The following is a 23,865-nucleotide window of genomic DNA, read 5'->3' on the forward strand; positions in this document are numbered from 1 at the left end:
GCGGAGCTACACGGAGCTACACGGAGCTACACGGAGCCCCATTCAGAAAAGAAGAAGACCCGGACTGCGCAAGCGCGGCTAATTTGGCCATCGGAGGGCGAAAATTAGTCGGCACCATGGAGACGAGGACGCCAGCAACGGAGCAGGTAAGTATAAAACTTTTTATAACTTCTGTATGGCTCATAATTAATGCACAATGTACATTACAAAGTGCATTATTATGGCCATGCAGAAGTGTATAGACCCACTTGCTGCCTCGGGACAACCCCTTTAAGGCGTTGGACTTAAGATCCAATGGATATGTATCCGCGTGGGTTCAAACCCCACTCCTGGTATAGGTTTTAGCCGGGGAGCTCTGCAAGCTAGGAATCGTAGAGCAACACAACAGATCCTGCTGCAGGTCTCTTTGCCAATAATTTTTTTCTCAATCTGAATCCTGTGACTGTGTGTTTATTACATTCTTTTTATCCTAGGAGCAAATTGTTAATCATGATCCCTACCATGATCATATGTGCTTTACGCACATAACAATCTTCAAAACTTTGGATGAAAGAATCGATTTTTGTGTCTAAATGTTTAAACTGCACAAGGAAAAAGATGAAATTGAACCAAATTCTGAAAACCGCATCAAAGAGCATTGTATGGCCAACATTTGCATCCGATTGGGAGCAAAAACAGGATAGTTTTACACCAGGATGGCCGAGTGGTTAAGGCGTTGGACTTAAGATCCAATGGATATGTATCCGCGTGGGTTCAAACCCCACTCCTGGTATAGGTTTTAGCCGGGGAGCTCTGCAAGCTAGGAATCGTAGAGCAACACAACAGATCCTGCTGCAGGTCTCTTTGCCAATAATTTTTTTCTCAATCTGAATCCTGCGACTGTGTGTTTATAGCATTCTTTTTATCCTAGGAGCAAATTTTTAATCATGATCCCTACCATGATCATATGTGCTTTACGCACATAACAATCTTCAAAACCTTGGATGAAAGAATCGATTTTTGTGTCTAAATGTTTAAACTGCACAAGGAAATAGATGAAATTGAACCAAATTCTGAAAACCGCATCAAAGAGCATTGCATGGCCAACATTTGTATCCGATTGGGAGCAAAAACAGGACAGTCTTCCACCAGGATGGCCGAGTGGTTAAGGCGTTGGACTTAAGATCCAATGGATATGTATCCGCGTGGGTTCAAACCCCACTCCTGGTATAGGTTTTAGCCGGGGAGCTCTGCAAGCTAGGAATCGTAGAGCAACACAACAGATCCTGCTGCAGGTCTCTTTGCCAATAATTTTTTTCTCAATCTGAATCCTGTGACTGTGTGTTTATTACATTCTTTTTATCCTAGGAGCAAATTGTTAATCATGATCCCTACCATGATCATATGTGCTTTACGCACATAACAATCTTAAAACTTTGGATGAAAGAATCGATTTTTGTGTCTAAATGTTTAAACTGCACAAGGAAAAAGATGAAATTGAACCAAATTCTGAAAACCGCATCAAAGAGCATTGCATGGCCAACATTTGTATCCGATTGGGAGCAAAAACAAGACAGTCTTTCACCAGGATGGCCGAGTTGTTAAGGCGTTGGACTTAAGATCCAATGGATATGTATCCGCGTGGGTTCAAACCCCACTCCTGGTATAGGTTTTAGCCGGGGAGCTCTGCAAGCTAGGAATCGCAGAGCAACACAAAAGATCCTGCTGCAGGTCTCTTTGCCAATAATTTTTTTCTCAATCTGAATCCTGCGACTGTGTGTTTATAGCATTCTTTTTATCCTAGGAGCAAATTGTTAATCATGATCCCTACCATGATCATATGTGCTTTACGCACATAACAATCTTCAAAACCTTGGATGAAAGAATCGATTTTTGTGTCTAAATGTTTAAACTGCACAAGGAAATAGATGAAATTGAACCAAATTCTGAAAACCGCATCAAAGAGCATTGCATGGCCAACATTTGTATCCGATTGGGAGCAAAAACAGGACAGTCTTCCACCAGGATGGCCGAGTGGTTAAAGGGGTTGTCCCGCGCCGAAACGGGTTTTTTTTTTTTTTAAAACCCCCCCCCCCCCGTTCGGCGCGAGACAACCCCGCTGCAGGGGTTAAAAAAACAACCCGCACAGCGCTTACCTGAATCCCGGCGGTCCGGCGTCTTCATACTCACCTGCTGAAGATGGCCGCCGGGATCCTCTGTCTCCATGGACCGCAGGGCTTCTGTGCGGTCCATTGCCGATTCCAGCCTCCTGATTGGCTGGAATCGGCACGTGACGGGGCGGAGCTACACGGAGCTACACGGAGCCCCATTCAGAAAAGAAGAAGACCCGGACTGCGCAAGCGCGGCTAATTTGGCCATCGGAGGGCGAAAATTAGTCGGCACCATGGAGACGAGGACGCCAGCAACGGAGCAGGTAAGTATAAAACTTTTTATAACTTCTGTATGGCTCATAATTAATGCACAATGTACATTACAAAGTGCATTATTATGGCCATGCAGAAGTGTATAGACCCACTTGCTGCCTCGGGACAACCCCTTTAAGGCGTTGGACTTAAGATCCAATGGATATGTATCCGCGTGGGTTCAAACCCCACTCCTGGTATAGGTTTTAGCCGGGGAGCTCTGCAAGCTAGGAATCGTAGAGCAACACAAAAGATCCTGCTGCAGGTCTCTTTGCCAATAATTTTTTTCTCAATCTGAATCCTGCGACTGTGTGTTTATAGCATTCTTTTTATCCTAGGAGCAAATTGTTAATCATGATCCCTACCATGATCATAGGTGCTTTACGCACATATCCAATCTACAAAACATTGGATGAAAGAATCGATTTTTGTGTCTAAATGTTTAAACTGCACAAGGAAATAGATGAAATTGAACCAAATTCTGAAAACCGCATCAAAGAGCATTGTATGGCCAACATTTGCATCCGATTGGGAGCAAAAACAGGACAGTCTTCCACCAGGATGGCCGAGTGGTTAAGGCGTTGGACTTAAGATCCAATGGATATGTATCCGCGTGGGTTCAAACCCCACTCCTGGTATAGGTTTTAGCCGGGGAGCTCTGCAAGCTAGGAATCGTAGAGCAACACAACAGATCCTGCTGCAGGTCTCTTTGCCAATAATTTTTTTCTCAATCTGAATCCTGTGACTGTGTGTTTATTACATTCTTTTTATCCTAGGAGCAAATTGTTAATCATGATCCCTACCATGATCATATGTGCTTTACGCACATTACAATCTTAAAACTTTGGATGAAAGAATCGATTTTTGTGTCTAAATGTTTAAACTGCACAAGGAAATAGATGAAATTGAACCAAATTCTGAAAACAGCATCAAAGAGCACTGCATGGCCAACATTTGTATCCGATTGGGAGCAAAAACAAGACAGTCTTTCACCAGGATGGCCGAGTTGTTAAGGCGTTGGACTTAAGATCCAATGGATATGTATCCGCGTGGGTTCAAACCCCACTCCTGGTATAGGTTTTAGCCGGGGAGCTCTGCAAGCTAGGAATCGTAGAGCAACACAACAGATCCTGCTGCAGGTCTCTTTGCCAATAATTTTTTTTCTCAATCTGAATCCTGTGACTGTGTGTTTATTACATTCTTTTTATCCTAGGAGCAAATTGTTAATCATGATCCCTACCATGATCATATGTGCTTTACGCACATAACAATCTTCAAAACTTTGGATGAAAGAATCGATTTTTGTGTCTAAATGTTTAAACTGCACAAGGAAATAGATGAAATTGAACCAAATTCTGAAAACCGCATCAAAGAGCATTGTATGGCCAACATTTGCATCCGATTGGGAGCAAAAACAGGATAGTTTTACACCAGGATGGCCGAGTGGTTAAGGCGTTGGACTTAAGATCCAATGGATATGTATCCGCGTGGGTTCAAACCCCACTCCTGGTATAGGTTTTAGCCGGGGAGCTCTGCAAGCTAGGAATCGTAGAGCAACACAACAGATCCTGCTGCAGGTCTCTTTGCCAATAATTTTTTTCTCAATCTGAATCCTGCGACTGTGTGTTTAAAGCATTCTTTTTATCCTAGGAGCAAATTGTTAATCATGATCCCTACCATGATCATAGGTGCTTTACGCACATATCCAATCTACAAAACATTGGATGAAAGAATCGATTTTTGTGTCTAAATGTTTAAACTGCACAAGGAAATAGATGAAATTGAACCAAATTCTGAAAACCGCATCAAAGAGCATTGTATGGCCAACATTTGCATCCGATTGGGAGCAAAAACAGGACAGTCTTCCACCAGGATGGCCGAGTGGTTAAGGCGTTGGACTTAAGATCCAATGGATATGTATCCGCGTGGGTTCAAACCCCACTCCTGGTATAGGTTTTAGCCGGGGAGCTCTGCAAGCTAGGAATCGTAGAGCAACACAACAGATCCTGCTGCAGGTCTCTTTGCCAATAATTTTTTTCTCAATCTGAATCCTGTGACTGTGTGTTTATTGCATTCTTTTTATCCTAGGAGCAAATTGTTAATCATGATCCCTACCATGATCATATGTGCTTTACGCACATTACAATCTTAAAACTTTGGATGAAAGAATCGATTTTTGTGTCTAAATGTTTAAACTGCACAAGGAAAAAGATGAAATTGAACCAAATTCTGAAAACCGCATCAAAGAGCATTGCATGGCCAACATTTGTATCCGATTGGGAGCAAAAACAAGACAGTCTTTCACCAGGATGGCCGAGTTGTTAAGGCGTTGGACTTAAGATCCAATGGATATGTATCCGCGTGGGTTCAAACCCCACTCCTGGTATAGGTTTTAGCCGGGGAGCTCTGCAAGCTAGGAATCGTAGAGCAACACAAAAGATCCTGCTGCAGGTCTCTTTGCCAATAATTTTTTTCTCAATCTGAATCCTGCGACTGTGTGTTTATAGCATTCTTTTTATCCTAGGAGCAAATTGTTAATCATGATCCCTACCATGATCATATGTGCTTTACGCACATAACAATCTTCAAAACCTTGGATGAAAGAATCGATTTTTGTGTCTAAATGTTTAAACTGCACAAGGAAATAGATGAAATTGAACCAAATTCTGAAAACCGCATCAAAGAGCATTGCATGGCCAACATTTGTATCCGATTGGGAGCAAAAACAGGACAGTCTTCCACCAGGATGGCCGAGTGGTTAAAGGGGTTGTCCCGCGCCGAAACGGTTTTTTTTTTTTTTAAACCCCCCCCCCCGTTCGGCGCGAGACAACCCCGCTGCAGGGGTTAAAAAAACAACCCGCACAGCGCTTACCTGAATCCCGGCGGTCCGGCGTCTTCATACTCACCTGCTGAAGATGGCCGCCGGGATCCTCTGTCTCCATGGACCGCAGGGCTTCTGTGCGGTCCATTGCCGATTCCAGCCTCCTGATTGGCTGGAATCGGCACGTGACGGGGCGGAGCTACACGGAGCTACACGGAGCCCCATTCAGAAAAGAAGAAGACCCGGACTGCGCAAGCGCGGCTAATTTGGCCATCGGAGGGCGAAAATTAGTCGGCACCATGGAGACGAGGACGCCAGCAACGGAGCAGGTAAGTATAAAACTTTTTATAACTTCTGTATGGCTCATAATTAATGCACAATGTACATTACAAAGTGCATTATTATGGCCATGCAGAAGTGTATAGACCCACTTGCTGCCTCGGGACAACCCCTTTAAGGCGTTGGACTTAAGATCCAATGGATATGTATCCGCGTGGGTTCAAACCCCACTCCTGGTATAGGTTTTAGCCGGGGAGCTCTGCAAGCTAGGAATCGTAGAGCAACACAACAGATCCTGCTGCAGGTCTCTTTGCCAATAATTTTTTTCTCAATCTGAATCCTGTGACTGTGTGTTTATTACATTCTTTTTATCCTAGGAGCAAATTGTTAATCATGATCCCTACCATGATCATATGTGCTTTACGCACATAACAATCTTCAAAACTTTGGATGAAAGAATCGATTTTTGTGTCTAAATGTTTAAACTGCACAAGGAAATAGATGAAATTGAACCAAATTCTGAAAACCGCATCAAAGAGCATTGTATGGCCAACATTTGCATCCGATTGGGAGCAAAAACAGGATAGTTTTACACCAGGATGGCCGAGTGGTTAAGGCGTTGGACTTAAGATCCAATGGATATGTATCCGCGTGGGTTCAAACCCCACTCCTGGTATAGGTTTTAGCCGGGGAGCTCTGCAAGCTAGGAATCGCAGAGCAACACAAAAGATCCTGCTGCAGGTCTCTTTGCCAATAATTTTTTTCTCAATCTGAATCCTGCGACTGTGTGTTTATAGCATTCTTTTTATCCTAGGAGCAAATTGTTAATCATGATCCCTACCATGATCATATGTGCTTTACGCACATAACAATCTTCAAAACCTTGGATGAAAGAATCGATTTTTGTGTCTAAATGTTTAAACTGCACAAGGAAATAGATGAAATTGAACCAAATTCTGAAAACCGCATCAAAGAGCATTGCATGGCCAACATTTGTATCCGATTGGGAGCAAAAACAGGACAGTCTTCCACCAGGATGGCCGAGTGGTTAAAGGGGTTGTCCCGCGCCGAAACGGGTTTTTTTTTTTTTTAACCCCCCCCCCCCCGTTCGGCGCGAGACAACCCCGCTGCAGGGGTTAAAAAAACAACCCGCACAGCGCTTACCTGAATCCCGGCGGTCCGGCGTCTTCATACTCACCTGCTGAAGATGGCCGCCGGGATCCTCTGTCTCCATGGACCGCAGGGCTTCTGTGCGGTCCATTGCCGATTCCAGCCTCCTGATTGGCTGGAATCGGCACGTGACGAGGCGGAGCTACACGGAGCTACACGGAGCTACACGGAGCCCCATTCAGAAAAGAAGAAGACCCGGACTGCGCAAGCGCGGCTAATTTGGCCATCGGAGGGCGAAAATTAGTCGGCACCATGGAGACGAGGACGCCAGCAACGGAGCAGGTAAGTATAAAACTTTTTATAACTTCTGTATGGCTCATAATTAATGCACAATGTACATTACAAAGTGCATTATTATGGCCATGCAGAAGTGTATAGACCCACTTGCTGCCTCGGGACAACCCCTTTAAGGCGTTGGACTTAAGATCCAATGGATATGTATCCGCGTGGGTTCAAACCCCACTCCTGGTATAGGTTTTAGCCGGGGAGCTCTGCAAGCTAGGAATCGTAGAGCAACACAACAGATCCTGCTGCAGGTCTCTTTGCCAATAATTTTTTTCTCAATCTGAATCCTGTGACTGTGTGTTTATTACATTCTTTTTATCCTAGGAGCAAATTGTTAATCATGATCCCTACCATGATCATATGTGCTTTACGCACATAACAATCTTCAAAACTTTGGATGAAAGAATCGATTTTTGTGTCTAAATGTTTAAACTGCACAAGGAAATAGATGAAATTGAACCAAATTCTGAAAACCGCATCAAAGAGCATTGTATGGCCAACATTTGCATCCGATTGGGAGCAAAAACAGGATAGTTTTACACCAGGATGGCCGAGTGGTTAAGGCGTTGGACTTAAGATCCAATGGATATGTATCCGCGTGGGTTCAAACCCCACTCCTGGTATAGGTTTTAGCCGGGGAGCTCTGCAAGCTAGGAATCGTAGAGCAACACAAAAGATCCTGCTGCAGGTCTCTTTGCCAATAATTTTTTTCTCAATCTGAATCCTGCGACTGTGTGTTTATAGCATTCTTTTTATCCTAGGAGCAAATTTTTAATCATGATCCCTACCATGATCATATGTGCTTTACGCACATAACAATCTTCAAAACCTTGGATGAAAGAATCGATTTTTGTGTCTAAATGTTTAAACTGCACAAGGAAATAGATGAAATTGAACCAAATTCTGAAAACCGCATCAAAGAGCATTGCATGGCCAACATTTGTATCCGATTGGGAGCAAAAACAGGACAGTCTTCCACCAGGATGGCCGAGTGGTTAAGGCGTTGGACTTAAGATCCAATGGATATGTATCCGCGTGGGTTCAAACCCCACTCCTGGTATAGGTTTTAGCCGGGGAGCTCTGCAAGCTAGGAATCGTAGAGCAACACAACAGATCCTGCTGCAGGTCTCTTTGCCAATAATTTTTTTCTCAATCTGAATCCTGTGACTGTGTGTTTATTACATTCTTTTTATCCTAGGAGCAAATTGTTAATCATGATCCCTACCATGATCATATGTGCTTTACGCACATAACAATCTTAAAACTTTGGATGAAAGAATCGATTTTTGTGTCTAAATGTTTAAACTGCACAAGGAAAAAGATGAAATTGAACCAAATTCTGAAAACCGCATCAAAGAGCATTGCATGGCCAACATTTGTATCCGATTGGGAGCAAAAACAAGACAGTCTTTCACCAGGATGGCCGAGTTGTTAAGGCGTTGGACTTAAGATCCAATGGATATGTATCCGCGTGGGTTCAAACCCCACTCCTGGTATAGGTTTTAGCCGGGGAGCTCTGCAAGCTAGGAATCGTAGAGCAACACAAAAGATCCTGCTGCAGGTCTCTTTGCCAATAATTTTTTTCTCAATCTGAATCCTGCGACTGTGTGTTTATAGCATTCTTTTTATCCTAGGAGCAAATTGTTAATCATGATCCCTACCATGATCATATGTGCTTTACGCACATAACAATCTTCAAAACCTTGGATGAAAGAATCGATTTTTGTGTCTAAATGTTTAAACTGCACAAGGAAATAGATGAAATTGAACCAAATTCTGAAAACCGCATCAAAGAGCATTGCATGGCCAACATTTGTATCCGATTGGGAGCAAAAATAGGACAGTCTTCCACCAGGATGGCCGAGTGGTTAAAGGGGTTGTCCCGCGCCGAAACGGGTTTTTTTTTTTTTTAAACCCCCCCCCCCCCCCCCCCGTTCGGCGCGAGACAACCCCGCTGCAGGGGTTAAAAAAACAACCCGCACAGCGCTTACCTGAATCCCGGCGGTCCGGCGTCTTCATACTCACCTGCTGAAGATGGCCGCCGGGATCCTCTGTCTCCATGGACCGCAGGGCTTCTGTGCGGTCCATTGCCGATTCCAGCCTCCTGATTGGCTGGAATCGGCACGTGACGGGGCGGAGCTACACGGAGCTACACGGAGCCCCATTCAGAAAAGAAGAAGACCCGGACTGCGCAAGCGCGGCTAATTTGGCCATCGGAGGGCGAAAATTAGTCGGCACCATGGAGACGAGGACGCCAGCAACGGAGCAGGTAAGTATAAAACTTTTTATAACTTCTGTATGGCTCATAATTAATGCACAATGTACATTACAAAGTGCATTATTATGGCCATGCAGAAGTGTATAGACCCACTTGCTGCCTCGGGACAACCCCTTTAAGGCGTTGGACTTAAGATCCAATGGATATGTATCCGCGTGGGTTCAAACCCCACTCCTGGTATAGGTTTTAGCCGGGGAGCTCTGCAAGCTAGGAATCGTAGAGCAACACAAAAGATCCTGCTGCAGGTCTCTTTGCCAATAATTTTTTTCTCAATCTGAATCCTGCGACTGTGTGTTTATAGCATTCTTTTTATCCTAGGAGCAAATTTTTAATCATGATCCCTACCATGATCATATGTGCTTTACGCACATAACAATCTTCAAAACCTTGGATGAAAGAATCGATTTTTGTGTCTAAATGTTTAAACTGCACAAGGAAATAGATGAAATTGAACCAAATTCTGAAAACCGCATCAAAGAGCATTGCATGGCCAACATTTGTATCCGATTGGGAGCAAAAACAGGACAGTCTTCCACCAGGATGGCCGAGTGGTTAAGGCGTTGGACTTAAGATCCAATGGATATGTATCCGCGTGGGTTCAAACCCCACTCCTGGTATAGGTTTTAGCCGGGGAGCTCTGCAAGCTAGGAATCGTAGAGCAACACAACAGATCCTGCTGCAGGTCTCTTTGCCAATAATTTTTTTCTCAATCTGAATCCTGTGACTGTGTGTTTATTACATTCTTTTTATCCTAGGAGCAAATTGTTAATCATGATCCCTACCATGATCATATGTGCTTTACGCACATAACAATCTTAAAACTTTGGATGAAAGAATCGATTTTTGTGTCTAAATGTTTAAACTGCACAAGGAAAAAGATGAAATTGAACCAAATTCTGAAAACCGCATCAAAGAGCATTGCATGGCCAACATTTGTATCCGATTGGGAGCAAAAACAAGACAGTCTTTCACCAGGATGGCCGAGTGGTTAAGGCGTTGGACTTAAGATCCAATGGATATGTATCCGCGTGGGTTCAAACCCCACTCCTGGTATAGGTTTTAGCCGGGGAGCTCTGCAAGCTAGGAATCGTAGAGCAACACAAAAGATCCTGCTGCAGGTCTCTTTGCCAATAATTTTTTTCTCAATCTGAATCCTGCGACTGTGTGTTTATAGCATTCTTTTTATCCTAGGAGCAAATTGTTAATCATGATCCCTACCATGATCATATGTGCTTTACGCACATAACAATCTTCAAAACCTTGGATGAAAGAATCGATTTTTGTGTCTAAATGTTTAAACTGCACAAGGAAATAGATGAAATTGAACCAAATTCTGAAAACCGCATCAAAGAGCATTGCATGGCCAACATTTGTATCCGATTGGGAGCAAAAACAGGACAGTCTTCCACCAGGATGGCCGAGTGGTTAAAGGGGTTGTCCCGCGCCGAAACGGGTTTTTTTTTTTTTTAAACCCCCCCCCCCCCCGTTCGGCGCGAGACAACCCCGCTGCAGGGGTTAAAAAAACAACCCGCACAGCGCTTACCTGAATCCCGGCGGTCCGGCGTCTTCATACTCACCTGCTGAAGATGGCCGCCGGGATCCTCTGTCTCCATGGACCGCAGGGCTTCTGTGCGGTCCATTGCCGATTCCAGCCTCCTGATTGGCTGGAATCGGCACGTGACGGGGCGGAGCTACACGGAGCTACACGGAGCCCCATTCAGAAAAGAAGAAGACCCGGACTGCGCAAGCGCGGCTAATTTGGCCATCGGAGGGCGAAAATTAGTCGGCACCATGGAGACGAGGACGCCAGCAACGGAGCAGGTAAGTATAAAACTTTTTATAACTTCTGTATGGCTCATAATTAATGCACAATGTACATTACAAAGTGCATTATTATGGCCATGCAGAAGTGTATAGACCCACTTGCTGCCTCGGGACAACCCCTTTAAGGCGTTGGACTTAAGATCCAATGGATATGTATCCGCGTGGGTTCAAACCCCACTCCTGGTATAGGTTTTAGCCGGGGAGCTCTGCAAGCTAGGAATCGTAGAGCAACACAAAAGATCCTGCTGCAGGTCTCTTTGCCAATAATTTTTTTCTCAATCTGAATCCTGCGACTGTGTGTTTATAGCATTCTTTTTATCCTAGGAGCAAATTGTTAATCATGATCCCTACCATGATCATAGGTGCTTTACGCACATATCCAATCTACAAAACATTGGATGAAAGAATCGATTTTTGTGTCTAAATGTTTAAACTGCACAAGGAAATAGATGAAATTGAACCAAATTCTGAAAACCGCATCAAAGAGCATTGTATGGCCAACATTTGCATCCGATTGGGAGCAAAAACAGGACAGTCTTCCACCAGGATGGCCGAGTGGTTAAGGCGTTGGACTTAAGATCCAATGGATATGTATCCGCGTGGGTTCAAACCCCACTCCTGGTATAGGTTTTAGCCGGGGAGCTCTGCAAGCTAGGAATCGTAGAGCAACACAACAGATCCTGCTGCAGGTCTCTTTGCCAATAATTTTTTTCTCAATCTGAATCCTGTGACTGTGTGTTTATTACATTCTTTTTATCCTAGGAGCAAATTGTTAATCATGATCCCTACCATGATCATATGTGCTTTACGCACATTACAATCTTAAAACTTTGGATGAAAGAATCGATTTTTGTGTCTAAATGTTTAAACTGCACAAGGAAATAGATGAAATTGAACCAAATTCTGAAAACCGCATCAAAGAGCACTGCATGGCCAACATTTGTATCCGATTGGGAGCAAAAACAAGACAGTCTTTCACCAGGATGGCCGAGTTGTTAAGGCGTTGGACTTAAGATCCAATGGATATGTATCCGCGTGGGTTCAAACCCCACTCCTGGTATAGGTTTTAGCCGGGGAGCTCTGCAAGCTAGGAATCGTAGAGCAACACAACAGATCCTGCTGCAGGTCTCTTTGCCAATAATTTTTTTTCTCAATCTGAATCCTGTGACTGTGTGTTTATTACATTCTTTTTATCCTAGGAGCAAATTGTTAATCATGATCCCTACCATGATCATATGTGCTTTACGCACATAACAATCTTCAAAACTTTGGATGAAAGAATCGATTTTTGTGTCTAAATGTTTAAACTGCACAAGGAAATAGATGAAATTGAACCAAATTCTGAAAACCGCATCAAAGAGCATTGTATGGCCAACATTTGCATCCGATTGGGAGCAAAAACAGGATAGTTTTACACCAGGATGGCCGAGTGGTTAAGGCGTTGGACTTAAGATCCAATGGATATGTATCCGCGTGGGTTCAAACCCCACTCCTGGTATAGGTTTTAGCCGGGGAGCTCTGCAAGCTAGGAATCGTAGAGCAACACAACAGATCCTGCTGCAGGTCTCTTTGCCAATAATTTTTTTCTCAATCTGAATCCTGCGACTGTGTGTTTAAAGTATTCTTTTTATCCTAGGAGCAAATTGTTAATCATGATCCCTACCATGATCATAGGTGCTTTACGCACATATCCAATCTACAAAACATTGGATGAAAGAATCGATTTTTGTGTCTAAATGTTTAAACTGCACAAGGAAATAGATGAAATTGAACCAAATTCTGAAAACCGCATCAAAGAGCATTGTATGGCCAACATTTGCATCCGATTGGGAGCAAAAACAGGACAGTCTTCCACCAGGATGGCCGAGTGGTTAAGGCGTTGGACTTAAGATCCAATGGATATGTATCCGCGTGGGTTCAAACCCCACTCCTGGTATAGGTTTTAGCCGGGGAGCTCTGCAAGCTAGGAATCGTAGAGCAACACAACAGATCCTGCTGCAGGTCTCTTTGCCAATAATTTTTTTCTCAATCTGAATCCTGTGACTGTGTGTTTATTACATTCTTTTTATCCTAGGAGCAAATTGTTAATCATGATCCCTACCATGATCATATGTGCTTTACGCACATTACAATCTTAAAACTTTGGATGAAAGAATCGATTTTTGTGTCTAAATGTTTAAACTGCACAAGGAAAAAGATGAAATTGAACCAAATTCTGAAAACCGCATCAAAGAGCATTGCATGGCCAACATTTGTATCCGATTGGGAGCAAAAACAAGACAGTCTTTCACCAGGATGGCCGAGTTGTTAAGGCGTTGGACTTAAGATCCAATGGATATGTATCCGCGTGGGTTCAAACCCCACTCCTGGTATAGGTTTTAGCCGGGGAGCTCTGCAAGCTAGGAATCGTAGAGCAACACAAAAGATCCTGCTGCAGGTCTCTTTGCCAATAATTTTTTTCTCAATCTGAATCCTGCGACTGTGTGTTTATAGCATTCTTTTTATCCTAGGAGCAAATTGTTAATCATGATCCCTACCATGATCATATGTGCTTTACGCACATAACAATCTTCAAAACCTTGGATGAAAGAATCGATTTTTGTGTCTAAATGTTTAAACTGCACAAGGAAATAGATGAAATTGAACCAAATTCTGAAAACCGCATCAAAGAGCATTGCATGGCCAACATTTGTATCCGATTGGGAGCAAAAACAGGACAGTCTTCCACCAGGATGGCCGAGTGGTTAAAGGGGTTGTCCCGCGCCGAAACGGGTTTTTTTTTTTTTTAAACCCCCCCCCCCGTTCGGCGCGAGACAACCCCGCTGCAGGGGTTAAAAAAACAACCCGCACAGCGCTTACCTGAATCCCGGCGGTCCGGCGTCTTCATACTCACCTGCTGAAGATGGCCGCCGGGATCCTCTGTCTCCATGGACCGCAGGGCTTCTGTGCGGTCCATTGCCGATTCCAGCCTCCTGATTGGCTGGAATCGGCACGTGACGGGGCGGAGCTACACGGAGCTACACGGAGCCCCATTCAGAAAAGAAGAAGACCCGGACTGCGCAAGCGCGGCTAATTTGGCCATCGGAGGGCGAAAATTAGTCGGCACCATGGAGACGAGGACGCCAGCAACGGAGCAGGTAAGTATAAAACTTTTTATAACTTCTGTATGGCTCATAATTAATGCACAATGTACATTACAAAGTGCATTATTATGGCCATGCAGAAGTGTATAGACCCACTTGCTGCCTCGGGACAACCCCTTTAAGGCGTTGGACTTAAGATCCAATGGATATGTATCCGCGTGGGTTCAAACCCCACTCCTGGTATAGGTTTTAGCCGGGGAGCTCTGCAAGCTAGGAATCGTAGAGCAACACAACAGATCCTGCTGCAGGTCTCTTTGCCAATAATTTTTTTCTCAATCTGAATCCTGTGACTGTGTGTTTATTACATTCTTTTTATCCTAGGAGCAAATTGTTAATCATGATCCCTACCATGATCATATGTGCTTTACGCACATAACAATCTTCAAAACTTTGGATGAAAGAATCGATTTTTGTGTCTAAATGTTTAAACTGCACAAGGAAATAGATGAAATTGAACCAAATTCTGAAAACCGCATCAAAGAGCATTGCATGGCCAACATTTGTATCCGATTGGGAGCAAAAACAGGACAGTCTTCCACCAGGATGGCCGAGTGGTTAAAGGGGTTGTCCCGCGCCGAAACGGTTTTTTTTTTTTTTTAAACCCCCCCCCCCGTTCGGTGCGAGACAACCCCGCTGCAGGGGTTAAAAAAACAACCCGCACAGCGCTTACCTGAATCCCGGCGGTCCGGCGTCTTCATACTCACCTGCTGAAGATGGCCGCCGGGATCCTCTGTCTCCATGGACCGCAGGGCTTCTGTGCGGTCCATTGCCGATTCCAGCCTCCTGATTGGCTGGAATCGGCACGTGACGGGGCGGAGCTACACGGAGCTACACGGAGCCCCATTCAGAAAAGAAGAAGACCCGGACTGCGCAAGCGCGGCTAATTTGGCCATCGGAGGGCGAAAATTAGTCGGCACCATGGAGACGAGGACGCCAGCAACGGAGCAGGTAAGTATAAAACTTTTTATAACTTCTGTATGGCTCATAATTAATGCACAATGTACATTACAAAGTGCATTATTATGGCCATGCAGAAGTGTATAGACCCACTTGCTGCCTCGGGACAACCCCTTTAAGGCGTTGGACTTAAGATCCAATGGATATGTATCCGCGTGGGTTCAAACCCCACTCCTGGTATAGGTTTTAGCCGGGGAGCTCTGCAAGCTAGGAATCGTAGAGCAACACAACAGATCCTGCTGCAGGTCTCTTTGCCAATAATTTTTTTCTCAATCTGAATCCTGCGACTGTGTGTTTATTACATTCTTTTTATCCTAGGAGCAAATTGTTAATCATGATCCCTACCATGATCATATGTGCTTTACGCACATAACAATCTTCAAAACTTTGGATGAAAGAATCGATTTTTGTGTCTAAATGTTTAAACTGCACAAGGAAATAGATGAAATTGAACCAAATTCTGAAAACCGCATCAAAGAGCATTGTATGGCCAACATTTGCATCCGATTGGGAGCAAAAACAGGATAGTTTTACACCAGGATGGCCGAGTGGTTAAGGCGTTGGACTTAAGATCCAATGGATATGTATCCGCGTGGGTTCAAACCCCACTCCTGGTATAGGTTTTAGCCGGGGAGCTCTGCAAGCTAGGAATCGCAGAGCAACACAAAAGATCCTGCTGCAGGTCTCTTTGCCAATAATTTTTTTCTCAATCTGAATCCTGCGACTGTGTGTTTATAGCATTCTTTTTATCCTAGGAGCAAATTGTTAATCATGATCCCTACCATGATCATATGTGCTTTACGCACATAACAATCTTCAAAACTTTGGATGAAAGAATCGATTTTTGTGTCTAAATGTTTAAACTGCACAAGGAAATAGATGAAATTGAACCAAATTCTGAAAACCGCATCAAAGAGCATTGCATGGCCAACATTTGTATCCGATTGGGAGCAAAAACAGGACAGTCTTCCACCAGGATGGCCGAGTGGTTAAAGGGGTTGTCCCGCGCCGAAACGGTTTTTTTTTTTTTTTAAACCCCCCCCCCCGTTCGGCGCGAGACAACCCCGCTGCAGGGGTTAAAAAAACAACCCGCACAGCGCTTACCTGAATCCCGGCGGTCCGGCGTCTTCATACTCACCTGCTGAAGATGGCCGCCGGGATCCTCTGTCTCCATGGACCGCAGGGCTTCTGTGCGGTCCATTGCCGATTCCAGCCTCCTGATTGGCTGGAATCGGCACGTGACGGGGCGGAGCTACACGGAGCTACACGGAGCCCCATTCAGAAAAGAAGAAGACCCGGACTGCGCAAGCGCGGCTAATTTGGCCATCGGAGGGCGAAAATTAGTCGGCACCATGGAGACGAGGACGCCAGCAACGGAGCAGGTAAGTATAAAACTTTTTATAACTTCTGTATGGCTCATAATTAATGCACAATGTACATTACAAAGTGCATTATTATGGCCATGCAGAAGTGTATAGACCCACTTGCTGCCTCGGGACAACCCCTTTAAGGCGTTGGACTTAAGATCCAATGGATATGTATCCGCGTGGGTTCAAACCCCACTCCTGGTATAGGTTTTAGCCGGGGAGCTCTGCAAGCTAGGAATCGTAGAGCAACACAACAGATCCTGCTGCAGGTCTCTTTGCCAATAATTTTTTTCTCAATCTGAATCCTGCGACTGTGTGTTTATTACATTCTTTTTATCCTAGGAGCAAATTGTTAATCATGATCCCTACCATGATCATATGTGCTTTACGCACATAACAATCTTCAAAACTTTGGATGAAAGAATCGATTTTTGTGTCTAAATGTTTAAACTGCACAAGGAAATAGATGAAATTGAACCAAATTCTGAAAACCGCATCAAAGAGCATTGTATGGCCAACATTTGCATCCGATTGGGAGCAAAAACAGGATAGTTTTACACCAGGATGGCCGAGTGGTTAAGGCGTTGGACTTAAGATCCAATGGATATGTATCCGCGTGGGTTCAAACCCCACTCCTGGTATAGGTTTTAGCCGGGGAGCTCTGCAAGCTAGGAATCGCAGAGCAACACAAAAGATCCTGCTGCAGGTCTCTTTGCCAATAATTTTTTTCTCAATCTGAATCCTGCGACTGTGTGTTTATAGCATTCTTTTTATCCTAGGAGCAAATTGTTAATCATGATCCCTACCATGATCATATGTGCTTTACGCACATAACAATCTTCAAAACCTTGGATGAAAGAATCGATTTTTGTGTCTAAATGTTTAAACTGCACAAGGAAATAGATGAAATTGAACCAAATTCTGAAAACCGCATCAAAGAGCATTGCATGGCCAACATTTGTATCCGATTGGGAGCAAAAACAGGACAGTCTTCCACCAGGATGGCCGAGTGGTTAAAGGGGTTGTCCCGCGCCGAAACGGGTTTTTTTTTTTTTTAACCCCCCCCCCCCGTTCGGCGCGAGACAACCCCGCTGCAGGGGTTAAAAAAACAACCCGCACAGCGCTTACCTGAATCCCGGCGGTCCGGCGTCTTCATACTCACCTGCTGAAGATGGCCGCCGGGATCCTCTGTCTCCATGGACCGCAGGGCTTCTGTGCGGTCCATTGCCGATTCCAGCCTCCTGATTGGCTGGAATCGGCACGTGACGGGGCGGAGCTACACGGAGCTACACGGAGCCCCATTCAGAAAAGAAGAAGACCCGGACTGCGCAAGCGCGGCTAATTTGGCCATCGGAGGGCGAAAATTAGTCGGCACCATGGAGACGAGGACGCCAGCAACGGAGCAGGTAAGTATAAAACTTTTTATAACTTCTGTATGGCTCATAATTAATGCACAATGTACATTACAAAGTGCATTATTATGGCCATGCAGAAGTGTATAGACCCACTTGCTGCCTCGGGACAACCCCTTTAAGGCGTTGGACTTAAGATCCAATGGATATGTATCCGCGTGGGTTCAAACCCCACTCCTGGTATAGGTTTTAGCCGGGGAGCTCTGCAAGCTAGGAATCGTAGAGCAACACAACAGATCCTGCTGCAGGTCTCTTTGCCAATAATTTTTTTCTCAATCTGAATCCTGTGACTGTGTGTTTATTACATTCTTTTTATCCTAGGAGCAAATTGTTAATCATGATCCCTACCATGATCATATGTGCTTTACGCACATAACAATCTTCAAAACTTTGGATGAAAGAATCGATTTTTGTGTCTAAATGTTTAAACTGCACAAGGAAATAGATGAAATTGAACCAAATTCTGAAAACCGCATCAAAGAGCATTGTATGGCCAACATTTGCATCCGATTGGGAGCAAAAACAGGATAGTTTTACACCAGGATGGCCGAGTGGTTAAGGCGTTGGACTTAAGATCCAATGGATATGTATCCGCGTGGGTTCAAACCCCACTCCTGGTATAGGTTTTAGCCGGGGAGCTCTGCAAGCTAGGAATCGTAGAGCAACACAACAGATCCTGCTGCAGGTCTCTTTGCCAATAATTTTTTTCTCAATCTGAATCCTGCGACTGTGTGTTTATAGCATTCTTTTTATCCTAGGAGCAAATTGTTAATCATGATCCCTACCATGATCATATGTGCTTTACGCACATAACAATCTTCAAAACCTTGGATGAAAGAATCGATTTTTGTGTCTAAATGTTTAAACTGCACAAGGAAATAGATGAAATTGAACCAAATTCTGAAAACCGCATCAAAGAGCATTGCATGGCCAACATTTGTATCCGATTGGGAGCAAAAACAGGACAGTCTTCCACCAGGATGGCCGAGTGGTTAAAGGGGTTGTCCCGCGCCGAAACGGTTTTTTTTTTTTTTTAACCCCCCCCCCCCCCCCCCCGTTCGGCGCGAGACAACCCCGCTGCAGGGGTTAAAAAAACAACCCGCACAGCGCTTACCTGAATCCCGGCGGTCCGGCGTCTTCATACTCACCTGCTGAAGATGGCCGCCGGGATCCTCTGTCTCCATGGACCGCAGGGCTTCTGTGCGGTCCATTGCCGATTCCAGCCTCCTGATTGGCTGGAATCGGCACGTGACGAGGCGGAGCTACACGGAGCTACACGGAGCTACACGGAGCCCCATTCAGAAAAGAAGAAGACCCGGACTGCGCAAGCGCGGCTAATTTGGCCATCGGAGGGCGAAAATTAGTCGGCACCATGGAGACGAGGACGCCAGCAACGGAGCAGGTAAGTATAAAACTTTTTATAACTTCTGTATGGCTCATAATTAATGCACAATGTACATTACAAAGTGCATTATTATGGCCATGCAGAAGTGTATAGACCCACTTGCTGCCTCGGGACAACCCCTTTAAGGCGTTGGACTTAAGATCCAATGGATATGTATCCGCGTGGGTTCAAACCCCACTCCTGGTATAGGTTTTAGCCGGGGAGCTCTGCAAGCTAGGAATCGTAGAGCAACACAACAGATCCTGCTGCAGGTCTCTTTGCCAATAATTTTTTTCTCAATCTGAATCCTGTGACTGTGTGTTTATTACATTCTTTTTATCCTAGGAGCAAATTGTTAATCATGATCCCTACCATGATCATATGTGCTTTACGCACATAACAATCTTCAAAACTTTGGATGAAAGAATCGATTTTTGTGTCTAAATGTTTAAACTGCACAAGGAAATAGATGAAATTGAACCAAATTCTGAAAACCGCATCAAAGAGCATTGTATGGCCAACATTTGCATCCGATTGGGAGCAAAAACAGGATAGTTTTACACCAGGATGGCCGAGTGGTTAAGGCGTTGGACTTAAGATCCAATGGATATGTATCCGCGTGGGTTCAAACCCCACTCCTGGTATAGGTTTTAGCCGGGGAGCTCTGCAAGCTAGGAATCGTAGAGCAACACAAAAGATCCTGCTGCAGGTCTCTTTGCCAATAATTTTTTTCTCAATCTGAATCCTGCGACTGTGTGTTTATAGCATTCTTTTTATCCTAGGAGCAAATTTTTAATCATGATCCCTACCATGATCATATGTGCTTTACGCACATAACAATCTTCAAAACCTTGGATGAAAGAATCGATTTTTGTGTCTAAATGTTTAAACTGCACAAGGAAATAGATGAAATTGAACCAAATTCTGAAAACCGCATCAAAGAGCATTGCATGGCCAACATTTGTATCCGATTGGGAGCAAAAACAGGACAGTCTTCCACCAGGATGGCCGAGTGGTTAAGGCGTTGGACTTAAGATCCAATGGATATGTATCCGCGTGGGTTCAAACCCCACTCCTGGTATAGGTTTTAGCCGGGGAGCTCTGCAAGCTAGGAATCGTAGAGCAACACAACAGATCCTGCTGCAGGTCTCTTTGCCAATAATTTTTTTCTCAATCTGAATCCTGTGACTGTGTGTTTATTACATTCTTTTTATCCTAGGAGCAAATTGTTAATCATGATCCCTACCATGATCATATGTGCTTTACGCACATAACAATCTTAAAACTTTGGATGAAAGAATCGATTTTTGTGTCTAAATGTTTAAACTGCACAAGGAAAAAGATGAAATTGAACCAAATTCTGAAAACCGCATCAAAGAGCATTGCATGGCCAACATTTGTATCCGATTGGGAGCAAAAACAAGACAGTCTTTCACCAGGATGGCCGAGTTGTTAAGGCGTTGGACTTAAGATCCAATGGATATGTATCCGCGTGGGTTCAAACCCCACTCCTGGTATAGGTTTTAGCCGGGGAGCTCTGCAAGCTAGGAATCGCAGAGCAACACAAAAGATCCTGCTGCAGGTCTCTTTGCCAATAATTTTTTTCTCAATCTGAATCCTGCGACTGTGTGTTTATAGCATTCTTTTTATCCTAGGAGCAAATTGTTAATCATGATCCCTACCATGATCATATGTGCTTTACGCACATAACAATCTTCAAAACCTTGGATGAAAGAATCGATTTTTGTGTCTAAATGTTTAAACTGCACAAGGAAATAGATGAAATTGAACCAAATTCTGAAAACCGCATCAAAGAGCATTGCATGGCCAACATTTGTATCCGATTGGGAGCAAAAACAGGACAGTCTTCCACCAGGATGGCCGAGTGGTTAAAGGGGTCGTCCCGCGCCGAAACGGGTTTTTTTTTTTTTTAACCCCCCCCCCCCCCGTTCGGCGCGAGACAACCCCGCTGCAGGGGTTAAAAAAACAACCCGCACAGCGCTTACCTGAATCCCGGCGGTCCGGCGTCTTCATACTCACCTGCTGAAGATGGCCGCCGGGATCCTCTGTCTCCATGGACCGCAGGGCTTCTGTGCGGTCCATTGCCGATTCCAGCCTCCTGATTGGCTGGAATCGGCACGTGACGGGGCGGAGCTACACGGAGCTACACGGAGCCCCATTCAGAAAAGAAGAAGACCCGGACTGCGCAAGCGCGGCTAATTTGGCCATCGGAGGGCGAAAATTAGTCGGCACCATGGAGACGAGGACGCCAGCAACGGAGCAGGTAAGTATAAAACTTTTTATAACTTCTGTATGGCTCATAATTCATGCACAATGTACATTACAAAGTGCATTATTATGGCCATGCAGAAGTGTATAGACCCACTTGCTGCCTCGGTACAACCCCTTTAAGGCGTTGGACTTAAGATCCAATGGATATGTATCCGCGTGGGTTCAAACCCCACTCCTGGTATAGGTTTTAGCCGGGGAGCTCTGCAAGCTAGGAATCGTAGAGCAACACAACAGATCCTGCTGCAGGTCTCTTTGCCAATAATTTTTTTCTCAATCTGAATCCTGTGACTGTGTGTTTATTACATTCTTTTTATCCTAGGAGCAAATTGTTAATCATGATCCCTACCATGATCATATGTGCTTTACGCACATAACAATCTTCAAAACTTTGGATGAAAGAATCGATTTTTGTGTCTAAATGTTTAAACTGCACAAGGAAATAGATGAAATTGAACCAAATTCTGAAAACCGCATCAAAGAGCATTGTATGGCCAACATTTGCATCCGATTGGGAGCAAAAACAGGATAGTTTTACACCAGGATGGCCGAGTGGTTAAGGCGTTGGACTTAAGATCCAATGGATATGTATCCGCGTGGGTTCAAACCCCACTCCTGGTATAGGTTTTAGCCGGGGAGCTCTGCAAGCTAGGAATCGTAGAGCAACACAAAAGATCCTGCTGCAGGTCTCTTTGCCAATAATTTTTTTCTCAATCTGAATCCTGCGACTGTGTGTTTATAGCATTCTTTTTATCCTAGGAGCAAATTGTTAATCATGATCCCTACCATGATCATAGGTGCTTTACGCACATATCCAATCTACAAAACATTGGATGAAAGAATCGATTTTTGTGTCTAAATGTTTAAACTGCACAAGGAAATAGATGAAATTGAACCAAATTCTGAAAACCGCATCAAAGAGCATTGTATGGCCAACATTTGCATCCGATTGGGAGCAAAAACAGGACAGTCTTCCACCAGGATGGCCGAGTGGTTAAGGCGTTGGACTTAAGATCCAATGGATATGTATCCGCGTGGGTTCAAACCCCACTCCTGGTATAGGTTTTAGCCGGGGAGCTCTGCAAGCTAGGAATCGTAGAGCAACACAACAGATCCTGCTGCAGGTCTCTTTGCCAATAATTTTTTTCTCAATCTGAATCCTGTGACTGTGTTTTTATTACATTCTTTTTATCCTAGGAGCAAATTGTTAATCATGATCCCTACCATGATCATATGTGCTTTACGCACATTACAATCTTAAAACTTTGGATGAAAGAATCGATTTTTGTGTCTAAATGTTTAAACTGCACAAGGAAATAGATGAAATTGAACCAAATTCTGAAAACCGCATCAAAGAGCACTGCATGGCCAACATTTGTATCCGATTGGGAGCAAAAACAAGACAGTCTTTCACCAGGATGGCCGAGTTGTTAAGGCGTTGGACTTAAGATCCAATGGATATGTATCCGCGTGGGTTCAAACCCCACTCCTGGTATAGGTTTTAGCCGGGGAGCTCTGCAAGCTAGGAATCGTAGAGCAACACAACAGATCCTGCTGCAGGTCTCTTTGCCAATAATTTTTTTTCTCAATCTGAATCCTGTGACTGTGTGTTTATTACATTCTTTTTATCCTAGGAGCAAATTGTTAATCATGATCCCTACCATGATCATATGTGCTTTACGCACATAACAATCTTCAAAACTTTGGATGAAAGAATCGATTTTTGTGTCTAAATGTTTAAACTGCACAAGGAAATAGATGAAATTGAACCAAATTCTGAAAACCGCATCAAAGAGCATTGTATGGCCAACATTTGCATCCGATTGGGAGCAAAAACAGGATAGTTTTACACCAGGATGGCCGAGTGGTTAAGGCGTTGGACTTAAGATCCAATGGATATGTATCCGCGTGGGTTCAAACCCCACTCCTGGTATAGGTTTTAGCCGGGGAGCTCTGCAAGCTAGGAATCGCAGAGCAACACAAAAGATCCTGCTGCAGGTCTCTTTGCCAATAATTTTTTTCTCAATCTGAATCCTGCGACTGTGTGTTTATAGCATTCTTTTTATCCTAGGAGCAAATTGTTAATCATGATCCCTACCATGATCATATGTGCTTTACGCACATAACAATCTTCAAAACCTTGGATGAAAGAATCAATTTTTGTGTCTAAATGTTTAAACTGCACAAGGAAATAGATGAAATTGAACCAAATTCTGAAAACCGCATCAAAGAGCATTGCATGGCCAACATTTGT

At 44.2% G+C, this 23,865-nt stretch overlaps 29 non-coding genes across 29 annotated transcripts; all 29 read left to right on the plus strand.

Annotated features, from left to right (window-relative positions):
* Positions 1-689: 689 nt before the first annotated feature.
* Positions 690-772, plus strand: TRNAL-UAA (transfer RNA leucine (anticodon UAA)). Its single transcript has one exon. It is a non-coding gene; the product is annotated as a tRNA-Leu (tRNA).
* Positions 773-1,126: 354 nt separating this feature from the next.
* TRNAL-UAA (transfer RNA leucine (anticodon UAA)) lies at positions 1,127-1,209 on the plus strand. Its single transcript has one exon. It is a non-coding gene; the product is annotated as a tRNA-Leu (tRNA).
* A 353-nt stretch (positions 1,210-1,562) lies between these two features.
* On the plus strand, positions 1,563-1,645 carry TRNAL-UAA (transfer RNA leucine (anticodon UAA)). Its single transcript has one exon. It is a non-coding gene; the product is annotated as a tRNA-Leu (tRNA).
* Positions 1,646-2,957: 1,312 nt separating this feature from the next.
* On the plus strand, positions 2,958-3,040 carry TRNAL-UAA (transfer RNA leucine (anticodon UAA)). Its single transcript has one exon. It is a non-coding gene; the product is annotated as a tRNA-Leu (tRNA).
* A 353-nt stretch (positions 3,041-3,393) lies between these two features.
* On the plus strand, positions 3,394-3,476 carry TRNAL-UAA (transfer RNA leucine (anticodon UAA)). The gene has a single exon. It is a non-coding gene; the product is annotated as a tRNA-Leu (tRNA).
* Positions 3,477-3,831: 355 nt separating this feature from the next.
* TRNAL-UAA (transfer RNA leucine (anticodon UAA)) lies at positions 3,832-3,914 on the plus strand. Its single transcript has one exon. It is a non-coding gene; the product is annotated as a tRNA-Leu (tRNA).
* A 355-nt stretch (positions 3,915-4,269) lies between these two features.
* TRNAL-UAA (transfer RNA leucine (anticodon UAA)) lies at positions 4,270-4,352 on the plus strand. The gene has a single exon. It is a non-coding gene; the product is annotated as a tRNA-Leu (tRNA).
* A 353-nt stretch (positions 4,353-4,705) lies between these two features.
* TRNAL-UAA (transfer RNA leucine (anticodon UAA)) lies at positions 4,706-4,788 on the plus strand. The gene has a single exon. It is a non-coding gene; the product is annotated as a tRNA-Leu (tRNA).
* A 1,307-nt stretch (positions 4,789-6,095) lies between these two features.
* TRNAL-UAA (transfer RNA leucine (anticodon UAA)) lies at positions 6,096-6,178 on the plus strand. The gene has a single exon. It is a non-coding gene; the product is annotated as a tRNA-Leu (tRNA).
* Positions 6,179-7,497: 1,319 nt separating this feature from the next.
* On the plus strand, positions 7,498-7,580 carry TRNAL-UAA (transfer RNA leucine (anticodon UAA)). Its single transcript has one exon. It is a non-coding gene; the product is annotated as a tRNA-Leu (tRNA).
* A 354-nt stretch (positions 7,581-7,934) lies between these two features.
* On the plus strand, positions 7,935-8,017 carry TRNAL-UAA (transfer RNA leucine (anticodon UAA)). Its single transcript has one exon. It is a non-coding gene; the product is annotated as a tRNA-Leu (tRNA).
* Positions 8,018-8,370: 353 nt separating this feature from the next.
* Positions 8,371-8,453, plus strand: TRNAL-UAA (transfer RNA leucine (anticodon UAA)). Its single transcript has one exon. It is a non-coding gene; the product is annotated as a tRNA-Leu (tRNA).
* A 1,316-nt stretch (positions 8,454-9,769) lies between these two features.
* TRNAL-UAA (transfer RNA leucine (anticodon UAA)) lies at positions 9,770-9,852 on the plus strand. The gene has a single exon. It is a non-coding gene; the product is annotated as a tRNA-Leu (tRNA).
* A 353-nt stretch (positions 9,853-10,205) lies between these two features.
* Positions 10,206-10,288, plus strand: TRNAL-UAA (transfer RNA leucine (anticodon UAA)). The gene has a single exon. It is a non-coding gene; the product is annotated as a tRNA-Leu (tRNA).
* A 1,312-nt stretch (positions 10,289-11,600) lies between these two features.
* TRNAL-UAA (transfer RNA leucine (anticodon UAA)) lies at positions 11,601-11,683 on the plus strand. Its single transcript has one exon. It is a non-coding gene; the product is annotated as a tRNA-Leu (tRNA).
* A 353-nt stretch (positions 11,684-12,036) lies between these two features.
* Positions 12,037-12,119, plus strand: TRNAL-UAA (transfer RNA leucine (anticodon UAA)). The gene has a single exon. It is a non-coding gene; the product is annotated as a tRNA-Leu (tRNA).
* Positions 12,120-12,474: 355 nt separating this feature from the next.
* Positions 12,475-12,557, plus strand: TRNAL-UAA (transfer RNA leucine (anticodon UAA)). Its single transcript has one exon. It is a non-coding gene; the product is annotated as a tRNA-Leu (tRNA).
* Positions 12,558-12,912: 355 nt separating this feature from the next.
* TRNAL-UAA (transfer RNA leucine (anticodon UAA)) lies at positions 12,913-12,995 on the plus strand. Its single transcript has one exon. It is a non-coding gene; the product is annotated as a tRNA-Leu (tRNA).
* A 353-nt stretch (positions 12,996-13,348) lies between these two features.
* TRNAL-UAA (transfer RNA leucine (anticodon UAA)) lies at positions 13,349-13,431 on the plus strand. Its single transcript has one exon. It is a non-coding gene; the product is annotated as a tRNA-Leu (tRNA).
* Positions 13,432-15,693: 2,262 nt separating this feature from the next.
* TRNAL-UAA (transfer RNA leucine (anticodon UAA)) lies at positions 15,694-15,776 on the plus strand. The gene has a single exon. It is a non-coding gene; the product is annotated as a tRNA-Leu (tRNA).
* Positions 15,777-17,084: 1,308 nt separating this feature from the next.
* Positions 17,085-17,167, plus strand: TRNAL-UAA (transfer RNA leucine (anticodon UAA)). The gene has a single exon. It is a non-coding gene; the product is annotated as a tRNA-Leu (tRNA).
* A 1,308-nt stretch (positions 17,168-18,475) lies between these two features.
* TRNAL-UAA (transfer RNA leucine (anticodon UAA)) lies at positions 18,476-18,558 on the plus strand. Its single transcript has one exon. It is a non-coding gene; the product is annotated as a tRNA-Leu (tRNA).
* Positions 18,559-19,883: 1,325 nt separating this feature from the next.
* Positions 19,884-19,966, plus strand: TRNAL-UAA (transfer RNA leucine (anticodon UAA)). Its single transcript has one exon. It is a non-coding gene; the product is annotated as a tRNA-Leu (tRNA).
* Positions 19,967-20,320: 354 nt separating this feature from the next.
* Positions 20,321-20,403, plus strand: TRNAL-UAA (transfer RNA leucine (anticodon UAA)). Its single transcript has one exon. It is a non-coding gene; the product is annotated as a tRNA-Leu (tRNA).
* A 353-nt stretch (positions 20,404-20,756) lies between these two features.
* Positions 20,757-20,839, plus strand: TRNAL-UAA (transfer RNA leucine (anticodon UAA)). The gene has a single exon. It is a non-coding gene; the product is annotated as a tRNA-Leu (tRNA).
* Positions 20,840-22,149: 1,310 nt separating this feature from the next.
* Positions 22,150-22,232, plus strand: TRNAL-UAA (transfer RNA leucine (anticodon UAA)). Its single transcript has one exon. It is a non-coding gene; the product is annotated as a tRNA-Leu (tRNA).
* Positions 22,233-22,587: 355 nt separating this feature from the next.
* On the plus strand, positions 22,588-22,670 carry TRNAL-UAA (transfer RNA leucine (anticodon UAA)). The gene has a single exon. It is a non-coding gene; the product is annotated as a tRNA-Leu (tRNA).
* A 353-nt stretch (positions 22,671-23,023) lies between these two features.
* TRNAL-UAA (transfer RNA leucine (anticodon UAA)) lies at positions 23,024-23,106 on the plus strand. Its single transcript has one exon. It is a non-coding gene; the product is annotated as a tRNA-Leu (tRNA).
* A 355-nt stretch (positions 23,107-23,461) lies between these two features.
* On the plus strand, positions 23,462-23,544 carry TRNAL-UAA (transfer RNA leucine (anticodon UAA)). Its single transcript has one exon. It is a non-coding gene; the product is annotated as a tRNA-Leu (tRNA).
* The last annotated feature ends 321 nt before the right edge of the window (positions 23,545-23,865 follow it).

The sequence above is a fragment of the Eleutherodactylus coqui genome, chromosome 3 (assembly GCF_035609145.1).
Source record: "Eleutherodactylus coqui strain aEleCoq1 chromosome 3, aEleCoq1.hap1, whole genome shotgun sequence".
In the NCBI taxonomy this organism is placed as follows: domain Eukaryota; kingdom Metazoa; phylum Chordata; class Amphibia; order Anura; family Eleutherodactylidae; genus Eleutherodactylus; species Eleutherodactylus coqui.